We start from the raw sequence: 21,030 nt of genomic DNA, 5'->3' as shown, positions 1-21,030 counted from the left end.
AGCAGCTTTTTAGATGCATAAGCAACATTATTTTCTTAATACATTAACTTGACCAACTGGCTTTAATAGCATTGCATTGTTAAGTGACCCCACTCCCATAACTTCTTCTCTTACCTCTATGTTTTCATTTCATTTTCACTTATTTGCATAGTTTATTGGGGAGGGGTGACCTTCAGCCCCAAGACCACAAAAACTTGGCTTGGATTCAGTCATAGGGTCACACTTGAGGACCTAGAGGGTCACATGTGGCCTTGAGGCAGCAGGTTCTCCACTTGGTTTATTTATTATCTGCATTTAAAATTCTGTTCACTTGTGATTAATAACTTCATAATCACAATTTCATAAGTTTATGTAGCTATATTTTCTATTTCCAAATCTTTCTCTGGGATTTGATGTTTTGCTTCAGAACTTCACATTGCCCCTAGCAAAGTAGAAAAATGTATATTTTTGTAAGTTGAACTATAAACATAGGAAGCATTATTTGAATTAACTTCATGGTTAGTGAAATAGTAATTTCTCTCTGAAAACACACTGGTTAAAACTTAAAAGAGAGACTGAGAGAAAATTGATATTGGTAGTTTGAGGAATCAGACATACTGGAAAAAATACCTCCTTCAAAGGCAAGATGGAGTTGCAGTTCATTCTTATAGCTGTGGTGAATTTAAAGGAAGGCTTACTGTGGTTGTATGCAAACTAATCTAATGGTCTCCCTGTGTGATCAGGTGACTTAAATTAAGTGGTTTGAAGAGTGTGGTAGCATAGTGGAAAGGATTTTGGAGTTAAACCAAGCATATCTGCAGGAAAGTTTGAGTTGGGTTTGTAGCTGAAAGGTGTGTGATTAAGGCTTGAAGATTATAAAAAGAGGAGCAGTATTTTCTCAGAAACTCTCCAAGTCTTTTCCCCCCCTTCTTCATTCATTTGTTCATTTATTTATGGTTTTCAGCATTTGCTTTTATAAGATTTTGAGTTCTAAATTTTTCCACCTCCCCAAGTAATTTTTAAAATACTTGTCAGGTCCTTAAAATAAGTATAATATGTATCATCACTTTATCTTAAGAAAAGTGCCCTATTTTCCTTAGATTGTGTTGATTAAAAAAAAAAAATTCCATGTATTTCTCCTAATTTAAAAAAAAATGTCTTAAGTTTGACTCGTACAGTTTTTTCATTCATCTCAGTGACTCGACTTTTTTCATATTTTATTTCTGCATTCCAAAAGGATATTGTCTGATTTAAATACAAAATTTAGTTTGCTTTTTAAAAACTTCCAACACCGTTTACCCAGAGGCTAGATAGATGGGTCATATTTGCTGTAGTATCCAACCAGAAATTGCTTTGAATACCAATTTAACATCTTTTAGTAGTTAATGTTTTTACCTTCTACTGTTCTCAACTATTTTTTAATAAGAAAGTTGCATGAAATAGTTTCAGAAGTGGAATGAATGTTGGATTCCACATGGGGTGGAGAGGGTTTTTGTCACTACTACCTTTTCGCCATTGAACAATTTTTGACTTCTCATTTGTAAAATGAGGGTGTTGGACTTGAAGGGTATTAAGATCCCTTCTAACTCTACATCTATAATCTTTACATCTATCTTTTTTTCTTCCTGTCTGGCTGTTACTCTTTTAATTTTATGCTATCAGAAAAGCATAGAATCAGTGACTTCAAACTTCCTTAAAAAACTTTATCAGACCCTATCATTCTAAAGCTATTCTCTGCTATGTGCCAGGCACTGTGCCAAGTGCTGGTGAGACAAAGAAGGGCAAAAGACAGTTGCTGCTCTCAGGGAGTTCATAGTTTAATGGAAGAGACAACATGCAAGCAATGTACAAATCAGCTGTAGAAAGGTGGAGGTTAATTAAACACTAAAATTAAGGAGGATCAGGAAATTTGGGATTTGATGTTTGGCTTCCTTGAAAATGATGTTATGAAACTCATAGAAATGGGGGGAACTAAACCATACATAAGGATCTGACTTAGAAAATTGACTTAGATACTGACTTAGAAAACCACATATTAACAATTTCTGTGTTTTAAAATTTTTTTTCATTTTGTTAAACATTTTTCAGTTACATCTTAATCTGGTTAAGGCCTATGTTATTTTGAGTGTTGGCCCTATGTTTGATATCCTTCTGTAGAAGGTGAAATTTTAGCTGAAAATTGAAGGAAGTTGGTGAAAACAGGAGTCTGAGGGGATAGCCAGTGAAAGGGAGGTGAGTGTCTTGTGTGAGGAATAGCAGGAAAGTCAGCTGTCTATACTACTCCTTCCTCTCCTCTCTGAAACTCCTCAACCCTTTGCATTCTGGCTTCAAGTTAAGTGATGTTGTAATTATTAAATCTGATGGTGTTCTCACTCCTTTTCCTTCTTGACCTGTCTTCTGCACTTGACATTCTAGACCACCTGTTTTTCCTAGACAGTACTCCTGTTTCTTTTGATCACTCCTCAGATTGCTGGTTCATCAGCCACATCAAATCTCCTAAATGTGGGTGTTCACCAGGGTTGTATTCTAGGTCCTCTTTTCTCCCCTCCCTCCCATCTCTTCTCCTCTTATGCATTTTTAACTATCACCTCTGTGTAGATGAGAGTCCCGGATTTATATATCTAGCCCAAATCTCTTCCCTGAGCTCCAGTTCCATGTCACCAGTTGTATATTGGACATTTCATACTGAATATCCAGGCAACATCTCTGACTCTGTGTCCAGAATTAAGCTCATTATCTTCCCCTACAAAACCTCTTTCAGACTTCCCTATTGTGTTGAATTGTTTCATCTCAGTTTCCCAGGTTTGTAACCTGGACCCCGCCTTAGCTACTCACTTTCCCCTTACCCCACAAATCCAGTCAGTTGTCAGATCTTGTCAGATTTCTGTCTTTACAGCATCCTCCCATCTGACTCTACTCACACAGTTACCACCTTAGTTTAGGTCCTCATTATTTATTCGACAGCACTCTGATTGATCTCCCTGCTTCAGATCTCTTTCCCTCTCTGGTCCATCCTACAAACTACTTACTTTGCTGCCATGGAAATTTTCCATAGGTATGGATCTGATGACATGACTTCCTTACTCATTCAAATCCAATGATTTCCTCTAGACTCTTAAAGCCCTTCACACCTAAATCCAACGTATCTTTCCAGCCTCATTGGATGTTATCCTCCCTCCTGCACACTTGGATCCAGCCACACCTTATTCTTCACATAGGCTTTTGCATTGGCTGACTCCCATACCTGGAATGCGCTCTCCCTTAAGCCTGCCTCTTGGAATCCAGTTTTGAAGACATAGCTCAAGTACATAGCTCTTCTGCATGAATCCTCTCCATAAAAGCTTCCCTCCCCCGACTGCCCTCCTTGTACTTAATGACTTTGCATATATTTGTTTACATTTTATTTATGCTGTATATTTTTCTATATGTACTTGTCTCATTAAAATATAAGCAATTATATCATCCTTTGTACTTGTATTCTTAGCACTCAAAACAGGTGGCATTTAATAAATACTTGTTGATTGATTAAACTAGGAAGGACCTTAGAGATCTTAAAATTAGGAGAGAAATTCATCAGCATAAATGAAAACCAAAGCTTATCTGACTTTTGAGTTTTGTAGTTTTAGGATCATAATTTGTTTTTCCTTTGGTTCTTTTTTTAAATTCAGTTTTATCTTAGTTCAAAATTCTCTTTCTCCCCTACTTATTAAGAAGGCAAGAAAAAACCCATTTACAAATTTGTGTGGTCATGCAAAACAAATTTCTGCATTAGCCATGTCAGTTTTTTCTTTTTCTTTTTAGTGAGCACTGGCAAAAGGAGAATGTGTTCAGGATTTTCTAGTTCATCTTGAGAGATGATTTGGATGAGTATTTTTGTAGGCTTTCTAATAAATGGACTAGAAACCTATTTTAAATCAGGCTTCTAAAGATGGGGCTGCCATCTTTGCTCAGCCCAATCCAAGAACTTCAGGAAGATTGAATCACAGTACACAGACATATTTGTGCAGTTTTATGCCAGTGGAAGCAACTCCCTTTTAAGGTGAGCACTCAAGTCCAATCTCATGCTGATCGAAGAGGCAGCTGGTATGGTATAATGAAAAGGGTGCTAAGTCTGGACTTAGGAAGACCCAGGCTCCAATCCATCCTCAAACGCTATGTGACTCTGGGCAAATTCTTGCTTAAGTTTCCTCAAATGTAAAATGAGGATAACGACAGCACCTACCTCCCAGGATTGTTGTGAAGATCAAATGAGATGATTGTAAAAAGCATTTAGCATAGTGCCTAGCACGTAGTAGGCAGTGTAGAAGTGCATATTCTTTCCCCTTCCCTAGACTGGGCATGACTGCTTTGCTTTAATGAGAAGAGGCCCATAACCTTAACTGGCCCTACCTCTACAGAGCCCTTCTAGGTTTATGTGACTAAGTTAGCTCTCCTCTGGATCTGTTGTATTCACCTTGGGCAAATGACTTCATCTCAATGAACTTCAATTTAATTAGCTGTAAAGGGGAATAATAATAACAAGCGACCTCATGGGGTTGTTGGGATAATCTCACTTTATAAATTATAAACCATTATGTAAATAAGAACCATTTTTATTGCCTGGAGACAGATCAGCCTTGAGAATTACTTGCTGTATTTGATCATGATAATCCAGCTACAGCAGGGATTACTATCAGCTTGATAATAAGGGTTTGGTAAATAAAGATATAGTAAATAAATCCAAGATTGTTGAATCTTTTTCCTGTCTTTAGAATTAGAAAAAAGCTTAAACATCATCTATCTATCCAATCTATGTTGTAATTTTTCTGACCAAAAGTCATTCGAACCCTGATCGAATTCCTCTGGTATAAGAGGAATCCATTATCTATTCTAGCAGCCCATTTCATATTTGGGCAATTGTTAGGTTCTTTTTAGCTTAACTCTTCCTGCCCTGAAACTTTCCTTCACATAGTGGGCCTTGTTCTTCCCCTGTGGTCAAGTAGAATAAACATAATCCTTTTTCCGTTTGAAAATTCTTGAGCTCTTCAATGGTAAAGAACAAATCTTCACTTTTCAATCTTCATATTCTTCTGCCTATATATATCACCAATTCCTTTAACTACCCTTCATAGGACTTGATTTTGAATCCTCACTGTTATGAATGCCCTTCTCACACTAATGATTTTCTCCAGGTTGTTGCTGTTTCTAAAATGTCAGAATTGAAAATCTTAAGACTTTGAATAAGTTAGAGAACAGGTGGAACTATAACTTGCTCTTCCAGCCTAAAATAAAATCAAATTACTTTTTTTGACTGTACAGTTAATTCTTCTGTAATGCGTGTTTTGAAAGTGCAGATTTGTTCCAATGCAACTGATGTATCAGGGAACATTTTGAATGTAACTTGGATTTTGAGTTTGCTTCTTCAAGATTTCTTCCACCAGAAGAGCAAGAATGCAGAAAATGGCACTATTTCACAGTAACTCAAAAACTGCAACCCTTCCAGTACTCATGTCTATAAGTAAACTTGAGGACTTTTTCAAGGTAAAGTGCCATATTTATTGTATATCTTGTGATACAGCAGGAACTGTAAGCAGAGAAGGGTACCATCCTTACCACTACCCTTATCTCTTTAGACTTATGCCAAGGCCTCAGGCCTCCAAGCCTTGAGTTGCTGAGGCCTGCCACTAATGTAGAATTTACTTATTTCTGAACTATTTAACATGTATAAAACTGTTACTGGTTTTTATTAGATTCTTTTCGGTATGTGTCACTGATGAAGTTTTTGAGCTTTTGCCCCAGCCCCATTTTTCTTACAAGCTCTATGGTTTTTATTGTGCAATTTTACATACCTTGATGCTTTTGGAGAATGTATATGTTGAGTTATAGCAGAACCAACTATAATTCTTTTTTCCTATTTTGCTTACCGTTTACACTAAAATGTTCAGATCATGTGTGTTCTAGCCTTGCTCCCATCCTGTTCTTGTATAGTAGATTTTCTTCTACCTTAAAGATTTAAAATTTAACACAGACATCCTTGTCTAAAGGTGGGCTTCTCTAGTGCAGGGTGGAGAAAAAAGTATACAGTAGAGAAAAAAAGAAAACTTAGGGAAGCACTGAAAAGCAGGATAGTTTGGAAAATGATGTGTAATATTTGTTACATAGTTTAAAAAAAGTAAACAGCGTGAAATAGAGATGCATGGTTTCACACTGAATTCTTTTTGTGCCATTCTGTGTATATGGACTTTTTTTTTCTTGGTGTATTTAAGTTCAAAATGAATAAAATTTAAAAAAAAAAAAAGATTTAAAATTTAGTGTTAATTTCATCTGCTTAGATTGACACCATTACTTTAGTCTGTCAGAATTTATTTTCAGATCCCAATTGTTATCTAGTATATTAAATATCCCTTTTGCTAACTGCAGATTCAATAAGAATGATTATGATTTCATTGAAGTTGTTGATAAATGTCTGAATAAGATAAGCCTAAAGGCAAAGTTTGGTAGCATTCCACTAAAGATTTCTCTTTAGGTTATTGATCACCACTCTTTGGGTTCTGTTGTTAAATCATTTCTAACTCTACAATTATCCCATCTGTATCTATCTCCACATGGTACAATGGAAAGGGTTTGGAGTTAGAGGACTTCTGGGTGATGGTAGGCAAGCCACTGAACCTCTCTCTCTTATGCTTCTTCATCTGTAAAGATTCATTCTAGCTTTAAATCAATAATCTATAAGGATATTATCACTTTGTCAAATACTTTATTGAAATATGTATGTATCATAGTTTTTGGTATTACCCTACTCTGTTCCTCCAGTAACATTGTCAAATAAGAAAATACAGTCATCTTGACATGACCTGTCAGACTATACTGCTTTGTAGTGATCACTAAACTGTCTTCAGTGCTCTCAAACCATGCTTTTAGCCATTCATTCTAGAATTTTACCAGGAATGATGATCAGGATCACCCTGTATACAGTTTGAAGAATCTGTTTTGCCATTTAAAGAAATTGAGAAGTTTGCCCCTTACCAGTCTTGTAGCACCTTTTATTTGCAACAGTGCCTCAGAAATCATTAGTAACTATGTAGTCATTGCGTTTACAAATTATTTCAGTATCCTGAACGTATACTTTGTCCAGACCAGGTGACTTGAATTTATCAAAGGCAGGTTTCTTAACATTTATTTAGAAGTTTCAGCTACTTAATTATTTTCATTTAAGTTCTCAGTTTGAAGACTTTTCTATTCGTTAGAGAAAACAGGTACAAAATTAAAATTTAGGAACTCTACTTTTTTTTTTGATCCTCTAATATCATTGTTTCTTATTCCTCCTCTAAGAATGCAGGTTTTTCATTTTTATTATTCCTCTCCTACCTCCCCACACCATACATAATTCTGAATGGTGGTGGTGGTTGTTTGAGACCTCTTTACTGTTAATATTTTTAGCAAGATTCCACTTGTTCTGGATTTCAGCTTTCCTAAACCTGTTCTTACAGGATTGTCAGTGCTTTGTAATGGTACTGTTATATACTCTTAATTTAAACTTTAGCACAGTTCCTTTTTTTTTTTTTTTTTTGGTAAGTAACTTATGTTGTTAAACTAAAATGTAAACTTAAATTTACAACTATTTAGACTTTTAAAATAACTTCAGCATACAAGTACCTACATTAATTTAACATCTGACCTTATTGAAATGGAGCTATATTTTTAAAAATTATATAACTACCCATTTTTCCTGAATAACTCACAGAATGCATATTCAGAATTTAATTCTTAAAATTAGTTCCATATTTCTTGATCCTCTGAGTCTCAGGCCACAGAATTCTATCTTTTTATGCAATCTCTTCAGAATCTACTCTCCTAACATCTTGGGGACACATCAGATAATGATACCAGTAATTCCGTTTTTATCTGTCACAGAGGTTTCTGTCATTTTCACTTTACTGATTGATCTTTTCTTATTGGTCAAAGTGGGGTTCAGAATAACCATTCCCTTCATCTCTTCCTCTGTCTTCTGAGGGATAAAATTACTAGCAGTGCACAATGAAGAATTTGTCATACGATGACAAGACTTGGGGTCAGAAGACTCGAATTGGAATCCTGTCTCAGACGTTATAGCTATGTGACTCTGAGCAAACTGCTCGACCTCTTGAAACTATGCCTTAGTTTTCTTATTTGTAAAAATTGGGGTAATAATAGCACCTTCACTATAGGATTGTTGTGAGTTAACATATATAAAGTATTTTGCAAACCTTAACATGGCATATAAATGCTAACTGTTATTGTATTGTCAGAGAAACTTCTAGCAAATGTCTGTATTTGAAGTCCCTGATCAGAATTTTATCCTGCCTCTGTGACAGCTTTGTGATTTATGGCAGACACTCTTTGTCCATTTCCTTCCTTTGTTCTAACAGTTTCTAGTATGTTTCCGGCATGATATGTATCCTTTGATCTTTCTCCACGTGTTCTTCACCATGCTTAGCCATAGGTTAAAGGATTTCTGCATGGATACATGCTATCCTACCTGGTCTATACCTTTTTTGAAGGAGGTTTGCAAAGTTGATCTCTCAACAACCTTGTGTAATAGTTAAGGCAAATAACATTCCCATTTGACAGATGAAGAAACTCACAGATTGTCTTAAGTTTACATAGTGAATGGCAGAGTTGATTCTCAAATCTAGGCTAATGGTCTTTTAATAGTAACATGTTGGGTCTTTCACTTGTAACTATTGAAAGAAAATTTTCCAAGAACTGTCCAGTGAATTTTAGAGCAGCTCTACCTTATGTAATATTTTATTTGCCCTGCAGGAACGATATTCTGAATCAAAACAGCTAAAAGATCCCGTTTTCAAATTAAGTTTAAAAGCCTTCATAATGTAACAAGTTATTTTGTCACTCCTCATGCCTTTGTTTCTAAGTATTTTTTAATTTGAAGATATAATTTCGTCAATATAGAGAATTTGATTAGGAAACTGTTACTAGGCAGAGCCACAACTATTCTGCCTTATTTGCTTAGAGCACTGAGAAGGTAAGTGACAATGTGTATCCATTGTCCCACCACCCAACAATATCAGAGGCAGAACTTGAATTCATATCTTCCTGTTCTGAGGTCAGTTCTTTATCCATTGCTAGATGCTATTTCTTAAGTACAAATATATACGGAGAATTCTGGAATTGCAAAGAACCTCTAGTCCAACCCCCTCCCCTTTTTTTCTTTAATTTTAATATTTTCTTTTTTTTCCAGTTACATGTAAAAACAATTTTTAACAGGTTTTTTGGGTTTTTTTTACAATTCTGAGTTCCACATTCTCTCCTACCATCCATCCCCACCCCTCTCATTCAGAAGACAAGCAGTTTGATAGAAGTTTTGCGTGTGCAGTCATGAAAAACATATTTCCATGTCGATCATGTGAAAGAAAACAGCAAAAATCCCAAGAAAAATAAAATTTAAACAGCAGTATGCTTTGATGTGCATTCAGATTCCATTAGTTCTTTCTCTGGAGGTGGGTAGCATTTTTCATTATGAATCTTGAGAATTATCTTGGATATATGTATTGCTAAGAATAGCTAAGTCATTTACAGTTAATCATTGTACAAAATTGCTGTTACTGTGTACACTGTTCTTCTGGTTCTCATTTCACTTTGTATCAGTTTGTGTAAATTTTTGCAGGTTTTTCTGAAATCATCCTGCTCCTCCTTTCTTATAGCATAATAGTATTACATCACAATCATATACATGTTTAGCTATTCCCCAGTTGATGGGTATCCCCTCAATTTCTCATTCTTTGCTGCCACAAAAAGCTGCTATAAATATTTTTGTACGAAAAGGCCCTTTTCCATTTTTTTTTTAATCTCTTAGGTATGTAGTAGTGGTATAGCTGGGTCAGAGGTTTTAATATGTAAAACACAGTTTTATAGCACTTGGGCATAGTTTCAAATTGTTCTCCAGAATGGTTGGATTGGTTCAGAATACCAGCAGTACATTAGTGTATTCATTTTCCCACATCCTCTCCAGCATTAGTCATTTTCCTTTTCTGTCATTATTATAGCCAGTTGGATAACTGTGAAGTAGTACCTCAGAGTTGCCAAACCCCTTATTTTGAAAATAAGGAAACTTGTTCCTAAAAGGGTGAAGTGATTTGTCCACTGAGTAATAAATGGACTTAAGACCTGGCAGTTGTTTTGGGGGGTGTGGATGGATAAGGGAAATTATACTTCCTATTACCTCCAGGAACAAATATAAAATGCTGTTTGGTCAAAACTCTTTATAACCTAACCCCCTCCTAACTTTCAAGATTTCTTACACCTTTCTCCCAGATGGATACTTGAAGCTGGTTACACTGGCATCCTGACACAGATAAGATACTGCATCTTTCAGCTTAGTATTTTTGCTGGCTGTCTTTCTCTACTCTGACTACTGACCTTCCTAGTTTCTTTTAAATCCCAAGTGAATTCCTCCCTTCTACTTGAAACCTTTTCCAACCCCTTCTTAATTCCAGTGCTTTCTACTCTCATTTATTTCCTATTTATCTTATGTATAGCTTGCTTTGTATGTATTTGTGTATTGTCTACCTCATTAGATTGCAGGCTCCTTGAGGGCAGGGACTATCTTTCTGGCCACTTGTATTTTTAGCTTGACCTGATAGTTCTGAAATTTGACTATAATATTCCTTGGAGATTTTCATTTTGGGATCTCTTTGCTGAGGTGATCAATTTCAATGCCTATTTTGGACATCAGGGCAGTTTTCCTTGGTAATTTCTGGAAAGATGCGGTCCAGGTCCTTGTTGTCAAATGATTCCGATATTGTTTCTCTTGGATCTGTTTTTCAGGTCACTTGTTTTTCCCATAAGTTATATTACTTTTTTTTCCATTTTTCCATTTTTTTGAATGATTGATTCATGGGGAGTCCTGGGATTGGTGTTTGCCTGCTCCACCACACTAGGACTTGGAATCTCCTGCTGATTTGCTGGGGTGGGGCTTGCTGCTATCTTTCTGGGATATTTCTTATCCTGGAATGTGCACCCCATTTACCCTAGTGAGATGGAGCTATCTTACTGGTCCTCTATGTCTTTCAGGCTAAAAACAGACTGCCTCACCCTATCTTTCTGCTGGCTCCTCTGTTCCAGGATTTGTTTTGGGAGCGTTATTTTATGGTTGTTTGGAGGTGAATATGGGAGAGCTACAGAGATTTACTGCTTAATTCATCATATTGGCTCCCAGAAGTCAGTCTGGGGACTGTTTCTGCTCTTTTTTATATTCCCAGGATTTAGTACAATACCTGGCAACATAGGTACTTACTAAATATTAAATGATTGGTTGAAAGTTTTATAAAAGAGTAATTCTCGAAATTAATACAAAATTTTCTTCCTCTATATTAGAGGCCCCAGGAAACTCCTTGGAGAGGAAACTTGCTATCAATGCAAGTTGGTCACCTTCCCCAAAAGGGAAGAGAAATTCCAGAATCTTAGAAGTTAAGTGATTTGTCCAGGCTTACACAGCCTAGGGCAAGACTTGCATCCATGTCTTCCCTGGCTTTAAAGCTAGCTCTACATCTGCTGCTTCAAACTGCTTCTCATTTATTTATACGTAGGTTTATGACCATAGGGCAGTCAGTCCCCTAGGCAACTTTCAGACAGCAAGTTGCTGATTTGCATTAAAGGAGTTTCCTTTCTGAGAATTCTCTAGGCTGATCACAAATTAAATCACAAATTTAAAAAAAATTGCTAACGGTAAGATAAGAACTCCATGTTTTGTAGTACTTTGAATTTTAATAAGCATTTTTGTATGTCCCAGTTGTTTGGTTTGTCATTATCTTTGGTCATCACATATTTATGAATAATATGATTCTGTGTGACAGTGGTTTACAGTCATAAATAATTTTGAAATTGGCTTTATGTAACATATTTACTTCAAAATTAGAAATGCATAATACTTTGCCAGATTGAGACTCTACAAGTTTCAGGTAGTATGCAAAATGTAGTGATACAGTGTGATTTCTAGTCCCAAATACTGCCTAATGTGTCTCACTGATCAGTATCTCAATGATCCTCGATGCATCCTTTAATCTACATGATATTTTGCTATTTTATTAGATATAGTACATACAGTGTTTGCAAGTTGTAGATTTATTACCAGATGTCCAGTGGCTTCCAAAAGCTGCATGAAATACTGTTTACTCGTATGTGTCATCCTAGCAGGGGTTCCTAAATGGAGGTCCATGAAATTTATTTTTTATATACATACGTGTATATGTATGTGTGTATAACTTTATATTTTAGTGTAATTGGTTTATAGTCTTTTTATTTTTTGTATTTAAAAGCATTTTGAGGAAGCCATAGGCTTCACCAGAGTTGGGTCCTTGACCCAAAAAAAGGTTATGAACCCCCTTGATTTAAAAAAAAAAATTATTTTTGGTTTTCAACATCCACCTGATAAGACTTTGAGTTCTTAATTTTTCCTTCCCCACGACGTCATGCAATCTGATATAGGCTATACGTGTACAATCATATTAAACATATGACTAGTCATGTTGTGAAAGAAGAATCAGAATAAAAGAAGGAAAAACCACAAGAAAGAAAAAAAAGAGAAAATAGTGTACTTCAATCTGCATTCCCTCCATAGTACTTTCTCTGGATGTGGATAGCATTTTCCATCATGAATCTTTTGAAATTGTCCTAGATCATGGCGTTGCTCAGAAGAGCTAAGTCTTATAAAGTCTCTCATCACATGGTGTTGCTGTTAACTGTGTACAATGTTCTCCTAATTCTACTTACTTCATTCAGCATCAGTTCATGCAAGTCTTTCCAGGTTTTTCTGAAATCCACCTACTCCGCATTTCTTATGAAACAATAGTATTCCATTACATTAATATACCACAACTTTGAACCTCTTTACTTTAATAATGTTTCTGATAGTAACTGCCAGAGTGGAACCCCCTCAGGTCTTTCTCTGTTTAATCCTTTGCTAAAATGCTCTCAAAGTTTATGGTCAGCATCAAGAGGAAATATTTCATTCAGCTACTGGAATTGAAATTCAAGCCAAATGACCTGGCTTCTTACCCATGTATTGTTCTTCACAAAAGGAAGGAGTGTGTATTTAGGGATTTTTGAATGAACTATGTAATTTTGAAGACTTAGGACCACAAATATCTCTGAACAACAGTTGTAAAATTCTGCGAAGTTTTGCTTCATAGTTTAAAGTCAATTAATTCTGCAATATTATCCCAGTTTAGTTCTCCTACATATATTGTCAAAAAGAACAGCTCTGATTATGAACTATCTGAGAACAGGAACCACTTTTTACCTTCTCGCACCTATTACAGTACTAGTTAGTTAGAATCAATATTTAGTAAACTTTTAATGAATGTTTCAGAAATGTTCAGTAGGTAATTTCCCAAAGCCCTTTTTCATTGCTTTTGTTTTCATGAAAGAACTTAGTACTAAGGGCAGTTATAGTTTAGGTTGTCATGCAAAAGAAACTATTATGAAACTATTAGAGGAAGGATTACGCCAGAGGGGCAAGCACCTATGTGCCACAGTGAAATGGAGTGCTGGGCCTGGAATCTGCAAGACCTGAGTTCAAATGTGACCTCAGATATTTATTAGCTATATGACCCTGGGCAAGTCACTTAACCACTGTTGTTCTCAGTTTCCTCAACTGTAAAATGGGGATAATCATAGCATCTACCTTGAAGAGTGGTGAGAATCAAATACTTATAAAAGCACTTAGCACAGTGCTTGACACATAATAGGTGCCATATAAATAATTACTCCCTTCTACCTGCTTTAGAATCCCAGAGAATCTGAAAACCAGCCTTGAAGGGTACAAGGGGGTGTCCTAAACCTTGGGTTGGAGGAGAAAGTGAGGCTGGTGACCTTGCACAACCCTCTCTCAAATCAAAGTCAAAAGTCATATCATCATTTCACTGATATCCTGGTCCTCTTCAAATATGAAGGACAAACACAACAACAAATCTTGGGTTGATGAATGGAATTTAATAGAGGTGGAATATAGTATTTTTTTTTTATTTTGTAATGTTTAACAATCACTGCCATACAATTGTGATTTTTATCCCCCCCACATATCCCCCACTCCCCCCCTCCCTCCCCACGACTGCATACAATTCTGTATAGATTCTACATATACTTTCCTATTGAGTATATTTTCACTATAGTCATGCTATGTAGTCAGACTAAGATAAATGAAAGAAATCGTATAACAAATCAGAACATGATACACAAACACATACACATACACAAACATGATCTGCTACAATATGTGAGTGACTTCCATATTTCTCTCTCTGAGTGTGGCAGGCATTTTGCCTTGAGAGGTGGAATATAGTATTAAGGAATCACTATCAGGCAGAATGCTTCACTCCTTTGATTTTGCTATAAATACTTGGTTATGAAACTTACAAGTTTCTGGTTCACTCTTCTAAAATAGTGCAGCATTTGGGGTTCTCTCCTGCTGGATACTCTGCTAAGTTTTCATAATGTTTTTTCTTGGTTCTCCTGTTTGTTCTCTCCTTAGTCTCCTTCGATAGATCTTTATTTGTGTACCAAGGCTCTGTCCTGGGTCCTCTTTTCTTTCTGTACATTCTTACCTCAGTGACCTCATCAGTTCCCATGAATCTATTTATCTCTGTGCAGAGAACTCTCAAATCTAGATATTCATAAGTCTGTTAAGCTCCAATTCTGTGTCACCCGATTGCCTATTGGATATTTCCATACAAACCTGCCATAGGCATCTCACACTGTACATGTACAAAATAGAAGTTCATTTCTTTCCCTAAAACCTTGTCCTCATCCTAACTTCCCTCTTTCTGTTGGTGGTACCATCATCCTGATTTAGCAGCCTCATTCAACTTTAACCCTTCATTCTCCTTCAAACCATATATACGTTCAGTTGCCAAGTCTTGTTGATTCTGCCCTGAATTGGACCCCTTATCTCTATTTATATAACTACCACTCTTTCATACCTTTTCAGCACCTTTTGTCTCCTAATAGGTCCCCTTGCTTCAAATTTCTACTCTCTTCCACCAATCCTTTATACCAGGGGTCTGCAAACTATGGTCATAGAACTAAGAATGTTTTAAAATAAAATAAAAGTTTATTTTAAAATGTAAAATCCATTCTTATTGACTTCAGAAAAGCAGGTGTTGGACCAGATTTGGCCAACCCTTAATCTGCATGGTAGCTAAATTAGAATCTCTAAAGCACAGGTCTGCCGAATCTGCTCAAGAAGCTCTAGGTCTAGGATAAAAGCCTGTGTTTGGCTGCAAAGTTATTAAATAAAGGGGGTTTGGGAGAAGGATCACTTTTAAGTTTATAAAGCATTTTACATGTGTTATCTCACTTGATCCTCTCAATAGTCTTTTGAGATATGTGCTGTTACTATATCCATTTTATAAATGAGGAAAGTGAGGCACCACAAGGTTCACTTACTTGCCCCAGATCGTGTAGGGTACTGAATATCTGAGGCAGGGTAGAACTCAAGTAGTGTTCTATCCATTGTATTTTATTTACTAGCTAAACTGACTTAGTTGTTCCTCATGCTTCACATTCTGTAACCTATTTCTGTGCCTCTGCATAATGATCTCCTCTGGAATTCACTCTTTTACCCCTCCATATATTAGCTTCCTTTTGCCAGGGATTCTTACCCTTTCTTGTGTTGTGGATTTCTTTAGCAAGTCTAGTTTTCTCAGAATAATTTTTTAAATGTACAAAATAAAATACATAGGATTACAAAGGAAACCAATTATATTGAAATAAAGTTATAAAAAAATTTGGTAAGTTCATGTATCCTAAGTTAAGAACCCTTACTTTAAAGCTTTGTTCAGATGCCATCTATAGGAGATCTGTCTTGTGCCTATCAGGTGCTAGCATACATACCCGCATTTGTATTTACTTAAACATATTTTGCATTATATGTATGTGCTGTTCTATACTACCTACTGTCTCCTACCCTCAGGAGAAGTAAAGGCCAGTACTTGGTTTTGCTCTTTTATCCCCAGCTCTTAGCACAGTTACTGGTACATCATAACTCTGAATAAATAGCTCTCGAATCAAAGTGAAGAGTAGGGGCCTTAGAGGCTTATTCTTTTGAATCTTTACAGCACCAAAAAAAATTGTTCTTGCCTTGGATATTTCACAGAATCACAGAAATAAGAATTGAAAGGACATTTAAAGAGATTATCTGGTCCAGTCCTCTCATTTTACTAATGAGAAAACTGAGACCCTGAGAAGTTAAATGATTTGCCCAAGATGTTAGAGCTAGTTACTAATGGCAGAACCCAGCCAATTCTTATTTCTAAGTCTAGTGCTTATTTACAAAACATTCTATAGAATTATAAAATATTAGAGTTGGGGGGAACCTGTAGAGGTCACATAATGCAATCCATTTTTCCACTGAATTAATATTTGCCTAAAACGAGTATACTGGTATTTTATATTTTTTATCTTGGTATCAGTGATAATCTTTGTCAGCTTTCTTTGAATATTTTCAGTGACATATTGTTTGTGTGGATAAAATAGCATTTTTAAAACCAATTATGGTTTATCAAATGTCACTTTGTTTAACCAATAACTAGATATTTGGGCTACTTATTTTTTTAATGATATGACCATTTTCATGTTAAAATAATATCTATTTGAATAAAGATTATATCTAGCTTTAGAAATAGGGCTCAGAAATGTAAAATTTCTAGAGAACTAGATGAGAATAGTTAATCTAATGATATGTTGCACAAATTTGCCCCCTTTTTTGAAGATTTTTTGTTTTTTAGTGATTTTCCTTTACTGTATTGGTCATCGTCTAGCTTAGCATATCATATTTATAAGAAACTGAATTTTTGTGTTTCTGTCTTTACAGCATAAGAATTCTTTTTAAATTTTTCTTTCAATCATTAGAAACATCTTAAATCCTATTTCATAAATTAGCAATCAACTAATAGGAAAAAGATTAGAAGTTATGACTGGACACATTTTAACAAAAATACCTGAGGACTGTGTATGTGTGCGTGCGCATGTGTGCGCATGCCATGCTAAAAATAAAGCATTTTGGGGGGGACCTCTGTATAATTTTTTTTCACAATGATAACTATTTTTCAATCTTTAAAAGTTCTTATTTTAGACAGACTCTTGAACAGATAGTTCACAGCCATCAGCCCTTTCTACTTTAGTGCCTGTTTCATCTCCTGAAGGTTTTCCAGAGCCACCACCCTCATCATGCAGTTCCATTAGCTTTCCCAATTCACATTTGGGCTTCTTGAGCATCTTGACTTTTTGGACAAATACATCATGGAGAGAGTAAATGGACTGGCAAGTCTTTTCTGTGTCTTTTCCAATGCTGTCTGGAATTAGTTTATTGACTACTTCTTTCAAGTCATTTGTCTGCACCTCTTGGGTCATGATTTCCATGATTTCCATCATTTTCTTAAGAATTTGATGGACCTGTTGGTGCTAGGCACAAGAGGTCTTATAGATCTGGTTGTTGCACTTTTTGGTAAAACCAACACAAAAGAGGCAGAACAAGTACACATCTGTAGTTTTGACATGTACATGGGCTTCAGTCATGGTCTTCTGCTTTTTGACCATGGAGCTTATCTTGTCCTGGGTAAGGTCCATTCCATGGAAATTAGTCAAACAGTTTTTATCCTAAACATCTTCAGTAATTAACTTGAACTTAAGAAAAGCAACTTCATCATTCTGCAGATCAGCAAGGCTCTCTTCAAAAACTCAACCCTTGAAACCTTCAGAGGCAATTTTTGTTCCTTGAGTCCTTGTAACCAGTGTCTTGCCAATATTGCAAATGGTGAACATAGCTGATGCTTTTACATCATACCAGTCTTTCTTCGAAAATGAATCAGCCGCTTTCTTCTTGGCTCCTTTTGTTGCCGCGTTTGGTGAGGCGCTTATTCTTGCCCACTGATCTCGCTCTGAAAACCAAAAGCCCTCCATATCATCTTAAAGTGAGGGAGACACAGATTCTAAGTTTCCTCCCAACTTGAAAATCATGTGATTTTGATTTAAAGCATGTGCATAGTTGTAGATTCAGATTCTGTTAACAACAGAATTTTGTTCCAATAAACTCTTTTCTGAATGAATTTTAGCACTTAGGTATACTTAATTAAATCATACGTATAAAACAACCCTCAGAGTTCCTAGTGCCCTTCCTTTTAAAAGATTTTTTAATGTTTTTTTATATTTTCTGTTTCTTATATCACCATACTATTCCATGAGTCTCCTCCCCTCCTCTCTTAGAGCCATCCCATATGACAAATAGTATTTTTTAAGAGAAAAAAACTCTGCACAAGTTAAAAAATACATTGAAAAAGTTCACAAACATATTCAATGTGTAAAACCTGTGGACCTCCTACCTCCACATAGGCTTAAGATTCAGTGTACCTTCTCATATCTCTTCATTTAAGTCCTGCTTGATCTTTATAATTTTGTTACATTTAGTTTTGATTTTTTTAGTGTCTCCTTTTAATTTACATTGTTATAATTTCTATGTATATTGTTTTCTTACATCTGCTTACTTTACTCTGCATCAGTCAATTTAGATCTGACCATGCTTCTATGTATTCATCACATATCATTTTTTATAGCACCATTCCTTTGATAAACCAGTTTATTTAGCCATTCCACAGTTGATGGGCATCTACTTTGTTTCTAATTCTTAGCTGTTAGAAAAAATGCTGCTGTAGATATTTTGAAGTACATGGGGACTTTTTTTCTGGCTTCTTTGGGGTATAAACCCAGGATAAATCCAAATTGCAATGATTTACAGCATTTTTCAGTGCGGTTGTGAATGGTTTGCAATTTTTATTTTGACAACTCGTCATTCTTTTCCTTTAACCACTTTCCTATTGGAGAATGTCTGTTAGTCTTAAATATGTTTATTAATTGTTTGTGTATATTAAGTACCAGACCCTTATCAGGGAAATTTGATGCAAAGATTTTTCCCCTCTTTCCACCACTTCCATTTTTATCCTAGATGCATTAGTGTTTTGGGCAGAAGCTTTTCAGTTTCAACTAGTCACTTATTTTATTTGTAAATGCCTCTCTCTTTTTTTAGTTAAGAATATATCTCTTTCCTATAGCTGTAAGAGATATATGATCTGTTGTTCTTCTGATTTTTTTTAATATGATCTTTACATTAAGGTCAGGTATCCATTTGGAATATATTATGGAATGTGGTGTAAGATGTTTATCTAAGTTTAATTTCTGCCAGCCTACTTTTCAGTTTTCCTAGCAATTTTTTATCAAATTGAGAATTTTTCCTTAGGTAGCTTTGTTTTCTACATTGTGAGGCACTGAATTATTCTATTTTTTCTGAATCTCTTGTCTAATCTGTTCCACTGATCTCTATCTGTTTTTTAACTAATACTGTATGGTTGGGTGACTGCTGCTTTATAATATAGTTGGAGGTCTAGAAGTACCATTCCCCTTTTGTCATTTTCATCATTTCCCTTGCTATTCTAGGTTTTTCCAAATTAATTTTGTTATTATTTTATCAAGTTCTTGGTAATTTGACTGATAGAACACTAAGTTATTGGCATTTTATTGTATTGGCATCTGCTCTGAACATTCCTCCAGCTATTTAGGTTCTTTATTTTTTTAAGGAGCACTTAGTAATTTAATCCATACAAGTTTTTGTGTGTAGTGCCTTTCCTTTTGACAGATCTATGCTATTTGAATTACTGACAGTTATACTTCCATGTGATAATGATATATAACATTTTCTCAATGTTTTGACAAAGTTTATTGCTATGAGATTAGATTCTATTTTGTGGAAAATTTTTACTATTTATATGGAACACAAACCACTACCCTTCTACTATAGACAGAACTCAGATCTGATTATTGAGGGAATGGCGTAAAATGTCTTAACTGTTTTTCTACAATATTTGATTTTAATGACACTTCATTTACTATTAAAGGATATAAAACTATACATATGTGATTTGTCATCCAAACTGTCATCTTGAAACAAAAATGATAGTTGCTGGCAATTTACAAGTGAGCAGATCTTTGTCATTAAAAAATGTTTTTTAATTTTTAAAAAAATGCACCTAGAACCAACAGCAACATGGCATTGTGAGTAGACCATTCAGGGCTTGGAATCTTGGAATCAGATCCTGCCTGTGATAATTACTTGCTCTGTAATCCTGGGTAAGTCACATAATGTCATTACATGTCAGGTAATTCCCTGAGCTATATCTACTAAATCTAGACTATTTGGAACTCAGGTTGGTGAAATGAGGAGCATTACTGAAAATTATCCATTCTAGAGAAATCTCGGTTCCTTCACCTATTTATGCACTCTACCTAGAAGTGGAAGAAATATATCATCATCACCATCAAAAAACAGCAAGTATTTAAGTACTTCCTGTGTTCCAGGTACTCCTGGCCCTGGGAATGCAAAGAAAGGCAAATGGAAGTGAGATCCACAGTTTACAAAACTACTAGTATTTATTAGTGTGTTACTTATAACAGGCCACATATTTCCCCAATTTGATATTTGTCAGACTTACAAAATAATACAAACCTGCCTATAGTAGATTATGAAATAGTTTAATTTATTAACTGAATATTAATCAGTAAACATTTATTAAAATAGTACCTACTGTGTACCAGGAATTCTGCTAATATCATTTGATGTCCAAAAGTAATAGTTAAAGTTTCTTAAAATTAGGTTTAAGATGACTGAATAATTAAAAAAATCTATGATATTGTGGACTGAGCCCTTTTAGATAGCTCTTCCCAGTGCTACAGAAAATGAAATATCAATATTAAAAAACTATAAAAGCTTTGTTGCCAGATTTGCTTTCCCTATTCATTAGGGTACAGGAGTCAGTGGCTGTCAATTTCCATGAGTGTCTATAGTGTGTTATCACTGTGAGCCAGCTTTGACTGCTACCACCTTTATACACGGACAAATTGCAGAATGAAAAAGGTATCTTTTGTGAGCTTATTTAGTACAAAGAGTCTTATCTAACCCTTCCTGGAAGTTAATAGCTTAGCCGATTTATAACCTTGGTGTGTAGTTGCTAAAGTACCAAAGAAAACAGA

General features: G+C 35.4%; 1 protein-coding gene and 1 pseudogene across 1 annotated transcript in view; one reads left to right on the top strand and one right to left on the bottom strand.

Annotated features, from left to right (window-relative positions):
* XPO7 (exportin 7) overlaps positions 1-21,030 on the top strand; it is a 90,128-nt gene that overhangs the window by 4,526 nt on the left and 64,572 nt on the right. The gene's annotated exons all lie outside the window — the stretch shown is intronic.
* Positions 17,022-17,653, bottom strand: LOC140520750 (small ribosomal subunit protein eS1-like; annotated as a pseudogene).

This window comes from Notamacropus eugenii, chromosome 1, assembly GCF_028372415.1.
Source record: "Notamacropus eugenii isolate mMacEug1 chromosome 1, mMacEug1.pri_v2, whole genome shotgun sequence".
In the NCBI taxonomy this organism is placed as follows: Eukaryota; Metazoa; Chordata; class Mammalia; order Diprotodontia; family Macropodidae; genus Notamacropus; species Notamacropus eugenii.
Note: the sequence above shows the minus strand (reverse complement) of the source record. Positions and strands in the feature narration are given on the sequence as shown.